Below are 22,976 nucleotides of genomic sequence, written 5' to 3'. Positions count from 1 at the left end.
CCATTTGAAGCACTATATGGTAGAAGATTCCGTTCTCCTTTATTTTGGGATGAGATGAGTGAACGGCAAGTTATGGGGCCAGAGCTGGTACAACAAGCGTGTGATAAAGTTTGACTCATTAGGGAGAGAATCAGTGCAGCTCAGAGCCGACAAAAAAGTTATGCTGATAATCGCCGCAGGAATTTGGAATTTGATGTGGGTAATCATGTATTTTCAAAAATAATTCTGTTAAAAGGAGTTATGCGATTTGGGAAGAAGGGTAAACTCAATCCTAGGTTTATCGGTCCATTTGAAATTCTAGATAAAGTGGGGCCGGTTGCCTATAGGCTAGCTTTGCCACCCGTGTTATCCTGAATTCACGACGTATTCCATGTGTCTATATTGAGGAAGTACATTTCAGACCCATCTCATATTATTAGTTATGGTGAATTAAAGCTTAATAATTCACTGGTATATAAGGAGGTACCATTACAGATTCTGGATAGGAAAGTATAGGAGTTACGTAACAAGGAGATTCCTCAGGTAAAAGTTTTATGGAGTAATCATACAGTTGAAGAGGCTTCTTGGGAATCCGAGGAGCAGATGAAGCAGAAGTATCCGCACTTATTCCAAGAAGTCTAATCGGGTAAAATGTAAGTAGTTAGGTAGTATATCTTTTGCAAGTACATGTAAAAAGTTTAGTTGGTAAGTGGCATTTTAGTTTTGGGAGAATTTTCTTTTATATATGTAATCTCCCAGGACTCAGAATGTAACCACGGTATTCCTCTACTATAAGTGCGGGTAAATAATAAAATAAGTAGACCCTTTTTCTTTTAAAGGATAATGAGTTACATGAATAGTAAATTTTGAGGACGAAATTTTAAAAAGAGGGGAGAATGTAGTGACCTAGAGAATTTATAATATTCAAATAATAAAAGGGAGGGAGAAAAGGAAATTAAAAGGGGGTAACAGGTCTACGTGATGATTGGGCTCATCGATAAGAAAATACCGAGAGAGGTTTTGGGTGCCTCTGAATTTCATTAATGAGGAGAGAGCTCATTGACGAGCTGTCTTCATGACCTCGTTGATAAGGTGACGTGACTCATCGATGAAGGTCGCAGTATAAATAGTGGTTAAATGCGATGTACAACTTATTTTGGCCGCAGAATTCACTCTCTTTCTCTCTCTCTCTCTCTCTCTCTCTCTCCCCCTTCGATTTATCCTCCTTTTCTCTAAGTTTCTGGGTCCATTCTTCACTGGATCGACGATCCGAAGCCACCACAACACTCCTGGGGAAGTCCTCTGCCTATTTGCTAGAGTGGATCATCGGTGGGTTGAGTTCAGAATTCATCCCAGATCCAGGGTAAGGCTTTCTACTTAGTATTTGGCTATTTGACAGTTATAGAAAGTGTAGTACGCGTAAAAATACTGAACTTTAGTTCTAGGAAATGTCGTTTTCAGGGTGTTGAGCGAGGAACCCTGCGGGTGCAGGAGTATTTCTCTTAGGGGCTTTTCAGGAATTAGGTAAAGGGATAAACTAAGCTAGTATTTTATGAAAAAGTATCTATATTATTACAGCATCTGATTTTAGGAAAATAAATATATTTATATATGTTTAATATTTGGAAAATACTACTAAAAATGATGGTATGTTAAATATATGAAAAACCCGTTTTGTGTGGCATGAGTGGAAATTATTATGAAATACTGTTTTTTTAGAATATGATAAAGATATGGATTTTTATAATGGAAAACTGGCGTACGGACCGAGATTTTTATATGTTTGTTGGTATACGGGCCGAGCTATGTGCATGATTTGCCGGCGTATGGGCCGACCTATGGATATATTTTGCCGGCGTACGGGTCGTACTATATGCATGATTTGCCAGCGTATGAGCTGAGCTATGGATATGTTTTTTCGGCATACGGGCCGTGTTATATATATGATTTTCCAGTGTACAAGCCGAGCTATGGATATGATTTTCCAGTGTACAGGCCAAGCTATGGATATGATTTGCCAGCATACGAGCTGAACTATGGATATGATTTTCTGGCATACGAGACGAGTTATGGTAAAATGTGAAATACTGGTGTATGGACCGATGATTTTCATGATATACGTATATATGTAAAATGACATGATGATATTGATTTGGAAATTAATAGTATGAAATATTCATGTATCACAGTTTCATTATATGTTATATGCTATCAGAACATGGTTGGCTTGGTTCAGGCTAGCACTTGCACGGTACCGATGCTATGTGTTCATGATTTATCATGGTATTAGTGTTAACGCCGCTGTACGGAGTGGTGTAAGATTGGATGGTCGATGTGGTTTTAAGAAGTGTGAGCACCCCTGGTGTATGGACCAGGTCTGGGAGACCCAATCGGACTTACAGACTATACTTTTGACTTGGCAGTGGTCGGCCAACCATTGCTAGGTCCTACCTTCGGGCCACACAACCCAGTCATGTGGGGGTAATACATGACAACAGCCAGTTAACCTACCGAGATTGTTTTTGTATTATTATTATATGAGATGAGTTATGCTATGAGAATACAGTATGTTCTGTCATGTTATGATTATACATGTCTTTCCTAGAAATATATAGATACAGCTTTACTAGTTATGTTCATGATTATATATATATCACAGAAATGCTCATGTTGCCATACACTAGTATTAGTTTATTTCCCTTACTGAGAGGTGTCTCACCCCAAATTTCATAAACATTTCAGAAGCCCTTGATATGAGAGCATGTAAAACTTCGCCGATATAGTACCGTTGATCTGCCCTCTCTAAAGGGTAAGTTTTGCTGGGACTGTTGGACTTTGTGGGAAATGTCCCTAAGTCTTTCTTATTTGGGATATGTATATAATAATAATGGATGTAGTAATTCTGGTATTGAGATAGATGGTTTTGTGTTTATGATATTGTGATTTTATGTTTCCTGCTGCGTATGCTTCCATTTTGTATTTCTATTATATCCTTGGTACCCACGGATTCAAGTGGATTATGTTTTTATTTTATATAAAAAAAATATGAAAATTAAGCAGGTCGTTACAAGTTTAACCTAGTTTAAACCCCTCCTAAACTTGTTTGGTTCCTTAGAAAACCTGAGATATTTTCCAAGGAAAATTCAAATTGAAGCAGAAAAAAAAAATTAAAAGCAAAGAAGAAGGGGATTTACCTTAGAGTTCATATTTGTGCTCAAGAAATTAGGATCGATTGGCAGAGAGCATGAAACTCCCTGCCAATGATCTTTATGCACGATCTACAACTCCTTTGCCTTCTTTTTGATCCAAAACTGCAAAATGAGAGAAAGAGAGAGGGGTGAGATCTGAAATGAGACAAAAAGAAATGAAAGAGTAAGGTGAAAGATGAGAAAGGTGAGATAGAGACAAAGAAAGATTAGAGGAAGAGAGAAGAAGGAAAAAATAAGAATTAGAAGAGAAAGAAGAGAGAGATAAGAGGGAGTTGTGCGAGAGAATACAGAGAGAGAAAATGCAGGGAAGAGAGAGAGCGCTGAGAAAAAAAATAAAAGGAGAAACAAAAAAAATTACATTAATTTTTTCCAAAAAAGAAAAGAAATCATTAGTGGGACACATGTCGCCATATAGATGATTACACGTGGTGTGTCGAGGACCACGCATTTAGAGTGAGGCGCGGCGCGATCTTGAGGGTCCAAACTGTGTTTTCTCTAGACGGATGGATTGTCGCCACATCAACGATCCTTGTCAAATTCCCATAACCAACTGGGACTAGCCTCGTGACAAGTGACATTATATAACATCACCTTACTACAAAAAATTTAAGAAATAAATAAATAAGTAGTGTCACATGTCACCATTACTAGTTGACACATGACCAGCCATCTCTTCCTAACTAGGTCAACCTAGTCAAACCTGAGTCAACTTGAGTTGCCACGTTGCCTTGGTTCGGACCGATTGAACTGGTCTAGCTATTTTAAACCATCGGTTCAGTTTATTTAATTTTAAAATTGATTTTCAATTGCTTTTTAATTTTTCAAAAAATGGATAAAAATAATAAAAAATCAAGAAAAAATATTTAATATAAAAAAAATAAACAAAATATATTTGAGTTATTTTGACTAGGATAACGAGAAAAAGAATAATAAAATATCAAAAATGAAAGAAAAGTGTTTAAAAATCTTAGAAAATTGCAGAAAAATGTTGAAAAAAATTCATAAAAAATCCAAAAAATTTTGAAAAATTTGGGAATGTTTTAAAAACTTGTTTTGATCAAATTTGATGAATTAATTTAACTAGTATCTGTATATATTTTATTTTTATGTGAAAAAAAAAAGCAAATTTAGGAATGTTTTAAAAACTTTTTTTTAATCAAATTTGATGAATTTGTTTGATGATGATGATGATGATGATGATGATGATGATGATTATTATTATTATTATTATTATTATTATTATTATTATTATTATTATTATTATTATATGTTCTATTTTTGTGTGTGTGCATTCTAATGATTAAATAAAGGGTAAATGAGTATTTCAGACCTTACTTATATTAGTTTTAAGGAGGGTTTATTCAATAAGATCCCCTCCTTTGGAGGTCTTATTCGACATTCCTACCTTATTTCATAATTTTTTCTAATGTTTTAATATTCATTTGTTTTTCTTAAGGAATTAATTAAAGATCATTAGATTTAATTTAGGGATAATTCATAATTAATGAGACACCATTCGTAGAACAGGTGTGTAGAGGGTGCTAGTACCTTCTCTTCGCATAACTCTAATAAATAAAGACTGAGACTATTGGGTCTAAGGATTAGTCTAGAGACTAATCAACAAATAGTAATTAGGTGAACTAACAACACTTAGGAAAATGTATGTTAGTGACAATTCCATCAAACTTTTAATATTATTATTTCTCATCATTCCAGACCCTTCGCTGGAACGTTGCGACAATATGAAAACATATTTGATCATTTCAGAGCTCTTTGTCCTAATTTATCCTAAATATAAAAATAAAAATGACAAAAAACCTCACTATTTAAGTGATTAAAAATTAAGATAATAATTTTTATTTTTATACAACAATAAGTTATATAATTTTTATTTATAACAATTAATATATGACAAAAAAATATTACTTTTTTTGTAAATTAAAAACTTTAACTTATATAATTGTTAATTGATTTTATCAAATATTTATGCTCCTAACAATTAAGAAGGTTAAAATTGAAAAATAACATATTTAGATATTTGATACCAAACTAATAAAATAAGTTAAATTTTAAATTTACTCATTGGTTCAAATTCAATTTAGAATTATTTCACAATATCATATTTGAATTCAGTGTTCAAAATTTAACACTTAATTTTATGCCTATTATATTAGTGCGTGCTTAGTTTTCTTAATTTTTAAAATTAATTATATATTATTATTAACAAAGAAATACAAACAAAATTTATTTTTAAGCATATTTTTTTATATATATCTCTCTATATATTTGACAATTTGTAATTTTTTAACTTTAAAAAGTCCATATATAACTTTATATAATTAAAATGACCCAAAGAACTTTCTAACATACAAAATTTCTAGTAGGTGATTCATTTTCATTAGTATTTTTTGTACTAACATGTTGCATCATTCTTATTGCCTCTTAATTAATGGTTAGGTTTGAATTATATTTCGCAGCCAAACTAGTGATAAATTTTCTTCCTTTGAGTCTGTAAAAATTAATATAATATTTGAACGTCTATTATAATAGTTGAATCATTTCAAAAGAAAAGTTATTATTCATGCAAAATACATTAAAAATGAAAAGTTTGCAACTTATTTTTTGCAGGACATTTTTAAGATTTTCCTCTTTAATTTCTTTTTTTTTGTTGGTTAGGCATTGGACTAACCAAAACCTACTAACCAAGTAATAACGTAATAATAAATTAGCCAAAGGAAAAAAGAAGTAAAAACAAGTTTCAAATAAGAATATGAAGATTTTGAACATATGAGTCTATACATAAAAATGTTATGTTAGTTGTGGCTCTTATACTTTTATTTTGGTAAGCAAAGAAGGAAGGAGGAAAAACATGAAAGGGGTAGCACAGCAGGGCTCGTCGACGAGGGAATAGTAGAGGTTTGTTGACGAAGGCTCTGAAACTTGTCGACAAATAATTACCAAGAGCAGGAAATTTCAAACTTCTGGCATTGTCGACGAGAGTCCTGTATTCATCGACGAAGGTTCTTTTTTGCCTCGTCGACGAAGCCTTGTGTTCGTCAACGAGAGGCGGCTGGGCTGCGGCAGTTTTTCTGAATTTTGAATTTTTGAATGTTGAGTGGTTAGGCAAATGGGGGGAAACCTCCGAGGAACCTCTATATATGTCATCTGGGCATATTTTGAGTGTGAGAATGATCATTTGAGAAGTGTATTGTATACATTTTGATTTCTTTAGTGAAATTTGCGTGTCATTGCTTCCATGGATATAGGCTTTGTCGAACCATGTAAATCTTTGTGTTTATCTTGTTCTGATTGTGTGTGTGTTATTTACATTCACTTGTTGTTGTTTATTCCTTTGTGCTTCTTCATTATATGATCCATATCACAACAAATTGGTATCAGAGCGATTGTTGTTATGGCATCGGGATCGTTTTCTGCAAGATTTGACATTATCAAATTCGATGGAATCGAAAATTTCAGGTTATAGTAGAGGAGAGTGAAAGACATTCTTGTGCAACAAGGAATGACTAAGGCTTTGCTTGATACTCAACTAGAAGGAATGGATGAGACAACATGGGTAGATTTGAAAGCAAAGGCAGCATCGACAATACGCTTGTATTTGGCCGAAGTTCTCTATCGGGTGATGGAGGAGGATTCTCCAGTGGCTATCTGGTGAAAGTTAGAAAGTCGGAACATGTCTAAATCCCTCAATAACAAACTTTTTCTTAAGCAACGTTTATATTGGCTTAAGATGGTAGAAAGATCTAGTCTAGATCAACACATCAATGCGTTTAATCAAATCATAAGTGATCTTATGAGAGTTGATGTGAAGTTTAATGAGGATGATAAGGCTTTGTTGTTAAATTCTTTGCCCTCAACTCATACCTATGAAAATCTTGTGACCACTCTTATGTAGGGAAAAGAAACACTAGATTTGGAAGAGGTAACAAGTGCTTTGTTAAATTTTCATCAAAGGTTGAGAATATGTGATGAAGGAGAAGGACTCGTGGTAAAGGGTAGTAATGAGCGAGGCAAAGGAAAGGTTAAAAATGGGTCTAATTAAAAATCCTGAAATCAATCTAAGAAGAAGAAGGAAATCCGGTATTATAAATGCGGTAAAAAGGGGCATGTGAAATCAAAGTGTCCGGATTGGAAGAAAAGAAATGCTAATAAGCATGAGGAGATTTTTAAATCTGTGAATGTTGTTCAAGAAGAGGATTCAATGGATGGTGATGTTCTATCAGTTTCAACGAAGTCGGATAATCTAACGGAATCTTGGATACTTGACTTAGCATGTTCTTATCACATGACTCCAAACAAGGAGTGGTTCAACACTTACAGGTTTTTAAATTTTAGATTAGTTCTTATGGGTAATGATGCTTCTTGCAAGATCGTTGGTATAGGAAACGTAAAGATAAGAATGTTTGATGGTGCTGTAAGAACATTGTGTAATGTAAGACATATACTTGAGTTGAGAAAGAGTTTAATATCTCTTGATACTGTGGATTGTAATGACTACAGTTACAAGTCCAAAGATGGAGTCTTGATGGAATGGAAAGGTAATCTAACTGTGATGAAAGGGCAGAAACTGGATGAGAATATTTACACGTTACTGGGAACTACCATTGTAGGTGGAGTTGCAACCGTGGATGCCGAATTAGTAGAGACCGTCTTGTAGCATATGTGTCTTGGACATATGGGAGAACATGACATGAAAAAAATACACAAGAGAAAATTGTTGAAAGGTTTGAAAATGTGTCAATTGGAATTTTGTAGGTTTTGTGTTCTTGGAAAACAGAACAGGGCAAAATTCAGTTCAACTACTCATAAGACGAAAGGAATTCTTGACTATGTACATTCAGATGTTTGGGGCCTAGTTAGAGTTGCATCAAAGGGTGGATATGTGTACTATGTGAGTTTCATTGATGATTACTCACGGAAGGTTTGGGTTTACTCCATGCGTCACAAATCTAGTACATTTGCCAAGTTTAAGATTTGGAAGGCTAAAGTGGAAAACCTAACAGGGAGGAGAATCAAATATTTAAGGTCGGATAATGGGACCGAATACGCTGATTCTCAGTTTATGAAGTTTTATGTGGAGCAGGGCATCAAGAGACATTTTACAGTTCGCCAAAAACCTTAGCAAAATGGTGTGGCAAAATGGATGAATTGGACTCCTGTTGATAGGGCTCGGTGTCTCAGATTGAATGCAGGGCTATCAAAGAACTTTTGGGCCGAGTCAGTTAATATGGCTTATTTTCTAGTTAATTGATCACCAAGGGCATCACCAAGACGTTTGGATAGGAAATTTAGTAGACTACTCCGAATTGAAGGTATTCGGGTGTCCAGCCTATGTCCATGTGTCTAGTGAGGAGAGGTCTAAGCTTGATCCGAAGTTTCGTCGTTGCATCTTCTTGGGATATCCAGAGGGTATAAAGGGGTATAAGTTGTGGGACTTAGTGGAAAACAAGGTGATGATCAGTAGAGATGTAGTCTTTGATGAGAAGGTTATGGTGAAGCATACTCAAGAGTTTGATAAACAGAAACAAGAGCTAGAAAGATGGGGTAGTGATGAACATATCGTGCAGGTAGAGTTGGAATCTCAGGGCAATGAAAATGATTATGGTCCCTTGGTTGCAGGGAGCTCTACCTTGGAAAGCTAGCAAGTCGACAATATTCCATTAAGAAGATCCAAATGAACAATTTGGCCTCCGCCACGGTATGGATTTGAAGAGTTAGCGCCTTATGTTTTTCTTACTAGTTGCAATGATCCAACTACATTTCAAGAGGCAGTGCATGACCAAGAGAAAGATAAATGGATAGGGGCAATGATTGAGGAAATGGAATCACTACATAAAAATCAAACTTGGGAGTTGGTGGAGCTTCCAGATGGGAAGAGACCAATTGGGTGCAAATGGGTGTACAGGAAGAAGAAGGCAATATCAAAAAATGAAGGTGAGAAGTTCAAGGCATGATTGGTGACAAAAGGATACTCACAAAAGAAGAGGATAGATTATGATAATATCTTTTCTCCAGTTGTTTGACATACTTCTATTAGAATTGTGTTGGGGTTGGTAGCTCATTTCGATCTTTATTTGGAACAAATGGATGTGAAGACAACATTTCTTCATGGTGACTTGGAGGAACAAATTTATATGGTACAACCGGAGGGATTCATTGAACCAGGAAAAGAAAATTTTGTTTGCAAGTTGAAGAAATCTCTTTATGGACTGAAACAGTCTCCGAAGCAATGGTATAAACGATTTGATTTGTATATGATGAAGATTGGCTACAAACGGTGTGAGTATGATTGCTACGTATATGTGAATAAACTTGATGATGGCTCACTTATTTTCTTGTTATTGTATGTCGATGATATGTTGATAACTGCAAAAGATTTAATTGAGGTGAATCAGTTAAAGGACCTGTTGCATAAAGAATTTGACATGAAGGATCTTGGTTCAGCCAAGAAAATACTTTGGATGGAGATTCGTCAAGATAGGACTATAAGGAGATTATGGTTATCTCAGGATGGTTATGTGCAGAAGGTGTTGGAGAGGTTTAGCATGGATGATGCAAGACCAGTGTGTATACCTCTAGCGAATCATTTCAAGTTGTCTACTGCAAATTACCCAAGTTCGGATGAGGAGATCTGGGATATGTCAAAGGTCCCCTATGCTAGTGTTATGGGGAGTTTAATGTATGTCATGGTATGTACGAGGCCAAATTTGGCTCATGCGATAAGCGTGGTGAGCAAGTTCCTCTCTAATCTAGGAAGGCAACATTTGGAAGCCGTCAAATGGATACTTAGAAACTTATGGGGTACATCGGGATATGACATTATGTTCAGCTAGCAACAGGGTTGTCCTTCAGTTATGGGGTTTGTTGATGCAGATTATGCTGGGGATATGTATAAGAGAAGGTCTACAACGGGATATGTGTTTACCCTTGTAGGAGGACCGATATGTTGGAGATCCATGGTACAGTCTCTAGTTGCATTATCCACGACTGAGGCGGAATATATGGCAGTTGTTGAAACTGCAAAGAAGACCTTTTGGCTTACTAGTTTAATCAAAGAGCTGGGGTTACAACAAGATGGTGTGGTGCTACATTGTGATAGTCAGAGTGTCATTTACTTGGTGAAGAATTAGGTATACCATGCTAGGACCAAGCATGATGTGAGGTTCCACAGAGTACGAGAATTGATTGCTTCAGGTGAACTTTTGTTGGATAAAGTTCACATATCTAATAATGCAGCAGATATACTGACCAAATCAGTTACTTCAGAGAAGTTCAAGTATTGCTTGGACTTACTTCATGTCTCCAAGTGATAGAAGGGAGACATACCCAAACAAGCATTTTTTAAATTCAAAGTGAAGCAGTTCATGTTTTTGAGATTCTCCTAAGGGACGTATAATCGCAAAGGTGGAGATTGTTAGTTGTGGCGCTTATACTTCAATTTTGGTAAAGCAAATAAGGAAGGAGGAAAAACACGAAAGAGGCAGCACAGCAGGACTTGTCGAGGAGAGCCTTGTATTCGTCAACGAGGGAACAGCAGAGGTTCGTTGACGAAGGCTTTGAAGCTCGTCGATGAATAATTACCAAGAACAAAAAATTTCAGACTTCTGGCATCATCAACAAGAGCCTTGTATTCATTGACGAAGGTTCTTCTTGGGCTTATCGACAAAGCCCTATGTTCGTTGATGAGAGGCGCCTGAGCTGCAACATTTTTTCTAAATTTTGAATTTTTGAACGTTGAGTGGTTGGGCAAATGGGAGGAAACCTCCGAGGAACCTCTATATATGTCATCTGGGCATATTTTGAGTGTAATAATGATCATTTGAAAAGTGTATTGTGTACATTATGATTTCCTTAGTGAAATTTGTGTGTCATTGCTTCCATAGATGTAGGCTTTGCCGAACCACGTAAATCTTTGTGTTGATCTTGTTCTAGTTGTGTGTGTGTGTTATTTACATTCACTTCTTATTGTTTATTCTGTTGTGCATCTTCATTATACGATCCATATCACAATATCTTATATTCATGTCACATTATTGATGGTGAAAATTGAATCATGATCTTCACATCTAAAGATTGTAATGGTTATCTATCACCAAGAACACGAAAGAACTTGAAGACCCTTGGTAACCGCCAAGGACCTTCTTCAATCCTCAAGTTAATATCAAGATAGAATAGAGGCAATTAGTGTATTAGAGTGTCCTAAAAAGTCCTCGAGAATTGCCTTTTTATAAATGAGCACCTTCTATTTTAAATGTCTACATAGTTAAATTGCCCCCATTGATTTTAGGGTTATAACCTTTATCTAAGAGTTATAACCCCTCAATATCCTCCTTAACTCTCTTTTTAGGCATTGTAGTCATCATATTTTGGAGTGCATTAGAGCATCCTAAAAATTCCTAGTAAGGTGATATTTGGGCCATTATTTCGTACCTCGAATGCTTGGAACAAAGTAGCCATTAACCCCTCTTTTTCATTTATTCTTGGAACAAAGCAGCCTTTGGACATTTTTATGTAGTCCAATTGATTGGACCAAGGTGGCCATAGTCCTTTTTCGAGGGTATTTCCCCAATGGTTATACCTTCCTGCCTTAACAACAACAAAAATCTAATCATCAAGGGCATTTTCCAAGATTACCACCTCCTATCTTAACGTTGTTATGCTTAATCACCAAGGCCTTTAGCTAAGGAAGCCATCTTAGGTACTCTTGTCAAAGCATCCTTCTTTTTTTATGGGTATATCCCAATGTTACCACCTTTGATAAGTGGCTTGCTCTCCAAGCCAATTTTCTAATGCTAATTTTAGCCTTTGATACATGGATATTTTGTCAAATGGGTATATTTGACCTTTTGTACATCGCATTTCTGCCAAGTATGTTTAGTTGGCTTTTTGTACCCAATCATTTTCTACTAGGTTACCTCATGCGAGCTTATTTGATTTTTGTGGGCTTGTTGGAAATGGTATTTTTGATGAATGACAAAACATTGTTTGTTGCATGGAGTATGAATACAAGTGCATTAATGCGTACAATAATGATTATAGTGATTAGATGCATAAACAAATGCACTAATAGATCTAGTTGCAAATGCATTAGAAAATGTAGTAATTGATGAATATGCATGTAGACACCCGATTTTAACCAAGCTCCTTCTCAGTGGGTGTTGACCTTATGGGTCATGTCCCGTTTTGATTATGAAAAATCCAAGGTATCTTATTTGTGCACTTAGTACTTGAACAGGTATTTCTTGGATGACACAAAGAGTGGAGGTACTGTAAAATCTTGTAGAAGCTGAAAGATCAATTCATTAAGGATACGACTTGGCATCATAAAGGGCAAGGAATGAAGACATTTTCATTTGTATTATGCATTTATTTGGGTCTATAATAATGCGCTTTTATATGATGGGAATGGCAGCTAAAATACAACCATAGATCGACCTTAGGAAACACATCACTCTCACGAAAATCCCTTGCCTAAATTACTAAGCACTTACAAGGATTTTTGCAAATAAGCTTAAGGTCAAAAAGGGGACCAAATTCTAAGTTTTAACTTAGCTTGGTCGACCGACCCCACCATGCACAAATTGGCTTAATCAACCGAACCTGTCACATGAGGCACATTCTCTATTGCCTCGATCAACCGAAGCAAAATACACACATTACCCTCAGTCGACCGAAAGTTCAAACTTGACCTTTCCACCTTCTTGGTCGACCATATGCATAGTTCAAAATCATCCTGATCGACCAAACCATATGAGTGGTCAATTGGCATTTTGGCTTGGTTGACCGAACGCACAAAGGGTTCAGAATCGCCCAAATGATGGTCGACCATCATGCTTCTTGGTCAACTGAGCTAGGACTGAAAATTCAATTTTTACATAGGTTGGTCAACCGACCCTTGCCCTTGATCGACCAAACCTCTTGGGTTGTCAAGTTTTTACCGCGATTAAAAGGGTTAATTTTTACTAAACTTAATTAAACTTTTCCAAAAATTCTCTTTGAGTCCCCAACGGTTATATTTTATGAGACATCTATAAATACCCTTTCATTTGGTCAAATTAAGGCATATAAGCATTTTTTATTAGAAAACTTTTCTCTTTAAAATTCTTGTGCTAATCTTAATATTTTTCACATTCAAGCAAAAGTTTTCACTCTCTTTCATATTGTTGCTTGCATATTGTTTTAAAGGGAACCAAGATCTCACCTTCTTCATTTACAACTAGTTTGCATCTTGAAACTAGGATTGAGTATATTTTATTGTGAGGCTTTCTAAGCATACTCAGAAGCTCAAACTCTCTCCTATACTTGCATTTGTTAATACTGATTGTTGAGAGTTAGCTTAAACATTTTTCCCATGGTATTTTACTTATAAATATTTGATTGGGAAAAACCTTTCATAGATTGAGATATTGCATCCTTGTTGCAAGTTTTATCATCTTGCCTTGTGATTTTAACTAGATATCTTGTAGCAAGCTTAAACCCTAATATCCATTGTGCTTCATATTTGGAAAGTTTTATCAAGATATTTGCTTTGGGTTGCTAAGTTTCTTTGATCGTTCATATTGAAAATATACCATCTAGAATCAAAGATCTCACTCACTCACACATTCACATACAAATATACATATTGTTGTGAGTTGATATATTGCGTTAACTGGATCTCACTTAAGCTTAAACTCCCATCATCTGTGAGTGTATTGTACTGAACTGTTGTACATATCTACTTAGTGTAAGAAGCATTTCTATTGTACACAAAGTTTATACTGGTTATTGTATTCTAGACGTGGCCTGAGGGGGTGTTGATCTAGCTCGTAAGGATCGGTTGTAAAGGTTGGGGTCAGACCTGTTAATATGACCTGGGGTTTCCCTTGCCCAGTAAAGAAAGGGTATTCTAATCGGTGTCGCTCCACCCTCAAGCATTAGTGGAATCCTCGGGTTTGCAAGCTAGAGGCGGGGACGTAGGCATAGTTGCCGAGCCTCGATAACATATCTGGTGTCACTTTTATTTTACTTGTTTTACATATCTGTGTATGCTTGAATATATTTATATGCCCGATTCATTGCACAGATGTTTGGATACTTTTGTGTGATTGGTTGATTAATACTGGAATTGCTTTATTTTCTTAGCTTATCCAAACACCTTAGCTCATCCAAACATCCTCGCATCGGTTGAATTGGAACTATTTAGAAAAGACCCTAGGTTGAGTTTTACTGAGTATGAATATTGGCCTAAAATTTTAAAATATCCAATTCACTCCCCCTTCTTGGGATTACACCAAAGTCAACAATTAGTATCCGAGCCTCGTTGCATAGACTTAAACGTTTTTTTTAAAAGATCTCAATGGCTTAATTTGGTGTATCCCCATTCGGTGAGGGGCAGACACCTTCTAGACCTCCTGTATTTTATGGTGTCGATTACACCACCTGGAAAATTAGAATGAGCATATTTATAAAGTCAATGGATTGGATGGCTTAGTGGGTGATTGTTAATGGAATTCATATGTCCTTGGATGAAATGATATTAGGTTAATGCACGAGTCTATATGCCATGGACATGTTATATCTTACAATATATTCTAATGTTTTTCTTGAGATCATGGCATGTAAAAGTGCATGAGAAATTTGGGATGAGCTGGAAAGGAGATATGAAGAAAGCAAAGAGGAGGAGTCTACTGCTCCGAACATTTTAACTCCAAAAGATCAAGAGGAGGTAAATCATGGGTCGATAACGCTTATTAATGAAGAGGTATATGAGTCACATTCTATTTTAGTTAATGATGTATTTGATAATTCATGTGTTATATCCAAGACACCATGCTATGAATCATCTTATGTTTCTTGTGATGATAATGCATGCACTGATTCAGGTGATAATTCTTGTATTAAATCTTGTGTTGAATCATGTGCATCTAATTTTGGAAGCATGACATCTTATGAGAAATCGAAAAAGAAATTATTTAATGCTTATAATATTATAGTTAGGATGTCTAAGCAGAAAATCTTTCTGAAAAACAAAAGTAAAAAGTTGGCAGCACAATTAAAAAACCTAAAAGATTATCTTGCCGCATTAGAAAAGAGAAAGATTAAAAGGATATTGAAAATTATCTACTTAGAAGAAGAAATAGATGATCATTTTAAAGTTACACCCAAAGTTAAAAATGAAAAGAATAATCATAATAGACCTTTAGTGTAACACCCCAACCCCGAGGGGTCTAGGATATTAACTTTTTACTATTGATTTACAGCGGAAGCAAATAAATTCAATTATTATTAAACCAGATCACTAATTATCCATATTACAATCATTTATTTCAAAAGAAGAAAAATTACATAAATATAAATATCTGACATCATACTAATATTGCTAAACAATCTTTATTTTTCTATCCCCACCCGCATGCTTGCTAAGCCTGATTTCCAACATGCTCTTCAGAGTTATCTGAAATAATAATATGATTGGGGTGAGACGACGCTCAGTAAGAAAATAAGATTATTATTAGTGTGTGGCCAAAATGAGTTTTTTAAAAATTTCATAAAATAATATTTAATATTATAACTTCAAAACTGTCTCTAGAATAAATATAAATTTAAAAATTTCTACATAAAACTTTTACCATCAACTATAATAGTAAAATGTTATAATCATTTACTATAGTTGTTAAATTAAACTTTTAACTTTAAAACTGTATAAATATTTAATGATAAATATTTATATACTTTTCCTTATACGTTTTCTTTAGATCGTTATTTAAACACTAGAATGATCTTTTTCATGTAAACTTACATTTTTCCTTCAAATCATCAGTGACTTTGTATACGTAATTAACTATGTATAAACATATATTGTAAAAACCACCCTTAGGCTTGTTTGCCGTAAGTCATGTTTACCCCCATGACTGGGTTGTGCGGTCCGAAGACTAGATTTAGCTGGCTGGCCGACCAAACTAAATCAACGTACGTAAACTTTAAGTGAGATTTTCCTTATTAAGTCCTGGTCCGGAACCAGGTGTGCACTCAGGAGAAATCCACTGACATAAATAACCACTCTGTAAACAGTGTGGGTGCACTCTGATCCGTATAAACTTTAAGTTGCGGTACCGAACATCTACAACTTTGAACTTTTGTTGCCATAAGGGGTTTTAAAATCATGTTATTATAATTTATGCAATTTAAATAATATCGTGAAAACCTCATCTTTACTTATATTTTCATAAAAAAAAATACAACATAAAAATAAACTCATGCCACACAATTTTTGTGTTAAATATATATATAATTTTATTTTTGAATTGAAAGAAATGCTGAAAATTAACCCGAGGGGATTAGAATATTTCTTAACCCAAAAATAGATGCAAGTATATTAAAGATAGAACTGGTATAATTAAATATGCGTAAAAATAAACTCACGAAAATTTTGTGGAACTAATTAACATAATTGAAATTTACTTATAAAATAAACTCGGGTATGAATTTTAAATAATAAAAAAAAACTAACATAATCAAAATTTACTTACCTTCTTCCTTACGAATACTGTAACTATCTCTAAGAAATGAGATCGAAAAAAGTGGGTGATTGAGAACTTATTCAAAAATTCTCCCTCCACCACAATTTCTTTCACTCATTAATCCTTCTCTTCCTTAGAAAATTGTTGTGAAAAAATGAAGGTTGAGAGCTCCCTATTTATAGGAAAATTTTGGGGAAGAAATAGAATTTATAAAAGTATGGGGAGATGGGTGAAATTATAATTTTTTTAAAATTAAAGAATGGGCAAGGGATGGGCAAGGTATGAGTTGAGTATGAGATAGAGATAGAGGTCATGTGGGAGTGCTTGCCACCATTCCAACTAAATAAATTTTTAATTAATTACTTACCTAATTAATTAATCAATTAGTTAATTAATTATTTTATTATTTTATTATTTTTATTAATCATTATTATCATTGTTATTAATTTTAAACCATTTTTAGTATTTATTTATTTTATTATTTATTTTTTAATAAGAATTAAATTTAAATTCTGAAAACTCATGTGGGCCCCACACTACTTCGAGACCCAAACGGATCCTACGTAACTCCAATAATCCTCATACGATTTTATGAGCCCTACACAACTTCGAGACTCGTGTAAACCTCCACACGGCTTCGGGACTCATGTGGGCCCCACACAGTCTTATGGGCCCCGTATAGGATACTTATATTATTATTATTTTATCATATATTTCTATAAATTATGTCAGTCAAAACATTATTTTATGTACTTATTTACGTATATAAATAGTATCTACCTTGTTTATCTTATAAAAACTCATTTTGACCAGGCCGACCTCCAAGGAGCGACTGAGCCGCAATGGTCTCTGAGCACTCGCTAAGATAAGGTCTTTTTTAGGCATCAAACATGGAATCAAGGATCCTACAGAAAAACACTTTTGTATTGATATTAACTTAATGACCATTTTTATTATTTTATTATTATTGTGTTTTAATCATATATATATATATATATTGGGTCATCACACTTAGGAATTAAAAAGAATACGTCCTTAAAAAGGGGGTCATCTTGTATATTCCATGGTCCTAACAATCCTTATGCCTAATAAAATAGAAATAATAGTTATTAGCAAAACTCTTCACATGTGTATAATACTTGCTTATCTTATAAAAGAAAAGGCACGACTAGTTTGTTTGTCTATGTAGAAGTGTCAGAAGCTTAGATAAGAAAATGAAATGGATTGTCAAGAAAGCAAACTCTATAGGAGCAAAGGAAGATTGGATTCCAATAGAAACATTATAAATATTTAAGTTTTCCTTAGTTCCTAGGTTTAGGGGGAGTGATTCCTATAGGCTTGGGAAGTGGTGTGTGTTTTAAAGTGAAAGTTAAACCACCTTTAAATGGACAAGGCCTCATTGCTAGGTAAATTATTCTTAATGCTTCATCCATGATCAAATATAAATGTTGAGTTAAGCATATTTTTATCCATTACACAAGCCTAAGCTCTAAGGAAATTCGTTCCATCAATCCCACCTTATTTGAAAAGCTATTGGTTAATTTTGTAAAACAAGGAAAAGGTCAAAATCAAGTCAAAATTTTCCTTGTTGACTAAGCTTGGTCAACCAATCCTACATGCCTTATTGACTTTGGTCGACCATCTCATTGACTTTGACTTACCCTTGGTCAACCATCGATTTTACACTAAAAGTCATCGGTCAACCAAGCATGCTTCAGTCTACTGCTAGCCAACCAAACCAAAATCTGAGCCTCACTCGGTCGACCGTCCACTTCAAAAACAAAATCAACTAGTCAACCGAACCATGGGTACTGATACATCACTTGAAGTTATGGTCGACCAGTCTCTACCACGGTCGACCACACACAGACATATAAGCTCTGTATTCAATGCACCTCGGTCAGCCAAACCATCCTTCAGTCGACTAAACCACATGACAATACACACACACACACACACACATATATCCTCGCACGAACTATTCATTTTCACAACCAAACTGAGAGACTTCCTCCGTTTGTCCTTTGTTTCAAGTTTCCCTCATAAACTCACAATCCTACCTACCAAAAGCCATCTGCACAATCCATCTTCCACCATGGCAAGGCCAAACGAACGTATTGATGTTCAGGAAGCTGGCATTGCTCATGATAGCTGGTTCATCTTGGAGGGAGCTAGGACGAGATATGCAAGGGACTTCCGTCCCAAGGAAGCTATTTTAGGTAAATTCCTTGATCTTACCTTTATGGAAGAACATTTCAGAAATATTTTGGATATGTTTAGGCATTAGGGATGGGACTCATTAATGTCCTACCAGGCCAGAGGGCATTACCCTACCTTTGTCAAATTGTTTTATGTAGAGACCTGAAAAATTTAAATAATAAGAAAAACAAAGAAAAGATAGAAGATGGTTTGGTGTAGACCAAACCATCGACGGTTTGGTGGGAGGCCAGAAAACCGTCAACGATTTTGTGTAATTACGGTTCACTAACGGGAAAATGGTGAAAAATGGAGGGGTTAAAAATTCAAATCGTTGACGGTTTCCTAAGCCATCGATGGTTTTTTCTGGTAGTGCTTAATAAAATAGATCCTGCAACATTGTTTAATGTAATTAAAATATAAACCTCTTTCTCTCTCTTTAAACTTGTGGAACCCTCTCCCTTCCCTCTTCGATTTCTCTCCAATTTCATCTCGATTTTGTGATCAGACACCACCTCGGGGTCCGAGGAGCGACCCTTAGCAATTTAATTGGAGCGAATTCATGTTTTGGGGTTCTTAGGCACCACTCCAAAGTTGAGGTAAGGGTGAAAAATGTGTTAACTGCTTAGAATTTAACGGATTAAATGGAGTGTATGGGCCTAGGGATGTTTAAATGATTATAATTATGGGGTTGAGCTGATTGAATTGGAAAATGTGGTCTTAGGGTTTTGAACTCTGATTGTCATAGGCATTGGTTTAGGGATCCAAGTAGGCACCTTCTCAGTAAGCAGGTAAGGGGAATTAAATTATGTCAGGATTTTCTGAAAATTAATTTATTAAATTAAAGTATGATATGAAAATATTATATGTGATACTCTGACTTATCGGACATATAAGAAATAATAGTTTTGAGACTATCCTATGTTTATTGGATAATTATTATATTGTTAAATATTACTAAAAAACCTGTATGACATAAGAAAAGATTTTAATTATTGTAAAATGAATATGTGAATATATTATATGATGAGACGTGATTTATGTTGAGATAAAAATAGATATGTTTTAAATAGATATGTTGATATGAGATATGTACAAATATGTTTTACACTGATATAATAATATGAGTCATATACAGATATGTTTAATACAAATATGTTGAGATGAGATATATACAGACTAGTTTTATCAGATATGATGATATGTGATATATATACAGACGTGAATTTCATTGATATGTTAAAGTGAGATATACACAGACATGATGAATTATGACGAACAACCATGAGTTATAGACGAGATATGTTATTTACACATGGATACTCATGAGCTTGAGCTTGTTTATAAGAAATGAAAGCTTTTGGAAAGATATTATTATGTATACTATGTAAAGACCCAAAGAATTATAACAATTAAATAATAAAAGAAGGAGAGAAAAAATTTTTTTAAAGGGGTTTCCGCAGGGTCTCGTCAATGAGTGTAGAGTGCTCGTTGACGAGTAGGCCTCTTGGACTCGTCGATGGGGACGTGTGTCTTGTAGACAAGAAATTAGCAAGAGGGCTGTTTTCAAGGCCTGATGCTCGTTGACAAGGAGTAAGTGTTCGTCGACGAACTCCCTTCATCGACTCGTCGAAGAGGTGACATGTCTCGTCGAAGAATTTGCATTTTATAAATATACCAACTCCAAATTTTCTACGAGGAAATTTTTAGGAAACCCTCCCTCTCTGTCTCTCCTACATCTCTCTCACCTTCTCTCTTCAATTTCAACTCCATTCTTCGTTGGTTCGACGATCGGAAGCTAGCACGCTACTCCTGGGAAGATTCTCTTCAAGTCTGCAGGAGTAGTTCGTTGGTTAGGCCAACTTGGGCACCATCCTAAAATCTGAGTAAGTTAAGTTATTTCAGGCTTTATAAGTTATTTGGTGTGATGGACTAGGGAAAATGCTATAGGTAGTATTATACTGAAGTTTGGTTGGGAAAATTGCAGTTTTAGGGTGTTGTGCTAGGGAACACACAGGTGTAAATTTGGAGTATTTTGTGGGCTTCACTCATAGTAAGACAGGTAAGGGAATAAATTAAGTCAATATTTTTCATGAAATTATTATGAATTAAAAAATATTTATTTTTAGGAAAATAGGTATGATATAGAATTATGTTTGGGAATACTGCTGTTGAATAGAGAAATGATTTTAACACATTTTATATGGAAATATAATTTCAGGATAAATTATGAATTTATAAGGCTATGAACATTCGCGTGGCATGAGTATAATATTCCCATGAAATTTATGTTATATTGAAATATTATGATTTTCTCAAGATAAGTTTGTTATAGTAGTTTTCAGGAAAACCCTAAAAACAATACAAGAAATATGTTTAAAGATTATGTTAAATAATGTAAGAATTTATGATTATTACGTTATGAATTTTGTCAGCATAAATGCCGTGATTTCTACGTTATGAATTATGCCGACGTAAATGTTGTGATTTCTATGTTATGAATTATGCCAACGAAAATGCCGTGATTTTACATTATGAATTATGCCGGCGAAAATGCTGTGATTTTACGTTACAAATTATGCTGGCGCTGATGTCGTGATTATGTATGATGTGTAAGAAATTATGAAATATGTTTACATCATATATTACTATGAAATATGATACAACTACGTTTAATATGGAATGTATTATATGTTATCAGAACTTGGATAGCTTAGTTTAGTTTTATGAAGCACGGTATTGTAGCTATATGTTTATGATTATGAATATGTTAGTGCTACCACTCATCTTATGTAAAGTGTGAGAGATGATAGTCAATGTGGCTTTATGGAAGTGTTGTAGTTCCCTTGGTAGACCGGCACAGGTGGAACATGCCCATCGTACTTAGAAACTTATGTTTGATTTATCATAGTTGGCCAGCTATTGCTAAGTCCCGCCTTCGGGCCGCACATCCTGTCATGTAGGGGGTAATACATGATGATAGCTAGCTAACTATCTATCTTGGGTAATAAGTTACGTATGATATGGTTATATAAGATGATTTCTCAGTACATAAATTTTGTATGATACGCTATGTTATGAAAAATCATGTTTTATTCAGATATGATACGAATTGTTTTTACTAGATATGAACTGTGTACTTTTTATATATATAACACAAAAATACTCATGTTGCCACACACTGATATTTATTTGTTTCCCTTACTTAGAGGTGTCTCACCCCAGCATTACAAACATTTTAGGAAATCCAAGTAGGTGGGTGGATAGAGCCACACAGTAGTAGAAGTGGATTGAGCTATCTTATCTATAAGGTAAGTGGATGAGCTAGGGTCAGATGGATTTTTGGGTGGAGACCCTAGGAGTACTTTTTGGTCTTTTTGGTGGATGATTGTATGTATATGAATATGACATATTTAGTAGAACTTTGGTATGGTTTCTAGTATTTATGGCATGTATATGATTTTATATTTCCCGCTGCTTAGGTATCAGAGTTTTATGACAGATATATCCTTGGTACCCATGGGTCTAGGTTGACCATGACTATGACAGTTTAGCTGGATATTATGTATGTTATTATGTGGAAAAAAATATATGGTAAATTAGGCAGGTCATTACAGTTTAGTATCAGAGCCTAGGTTGCTAGGTTCTGTAAATTCTAGATTGCAGTGGAAACAAAACCTGAGTATAGAAATAAGGATTAGAGGTTTTGTTTTTCAGTTTAGAGATAGGACTTCCGTGGTGGTTTCTGTGTCTTTCCTAGGGTGACGATTTCAGGAAAGCCATAGTAAACTATTGTCGAGTTGTGTTTCTGAAGTGTAAGACTGAATCTTGAATTAAGACAAGGATATCAAGATAAAGGGATAATATGATTTTTGGTTAGATATGTAAGTTATAAGGATGGGGTCCCTAAGCTATGTTTATTGTCTTTCAGGATGGACATGGGTAGTAGCGGTGTTCATGCCAGTGGTAGTGAGGGTGCTGGGCCCTCAGGTGCAGGCAGAGCTGATTCAGATGTAGTATTATGTAGTGTGACTCAGCAGGTCATGGCTGAGATCGTACTGAGCTCCAAAGA

Source organism: Malania oleifera, chromosome 1, assembly GCF_029873635.1.
Source record: "Malania oleifera isolate guangnan ecotype guangnan chromosome 1, ASM2987363v1, whole genome shotgun sequence".
Taxonomy (NCBI): domain Eukaryota; kingdom Viridiplantae; phylum Streptophyta; class Magnoliopsida; order Santalales; family Ximeniaceae; genus Malania; species Malania oleifera.
This window is presented reverse-complemented; position numbering follows the sequence as displayed.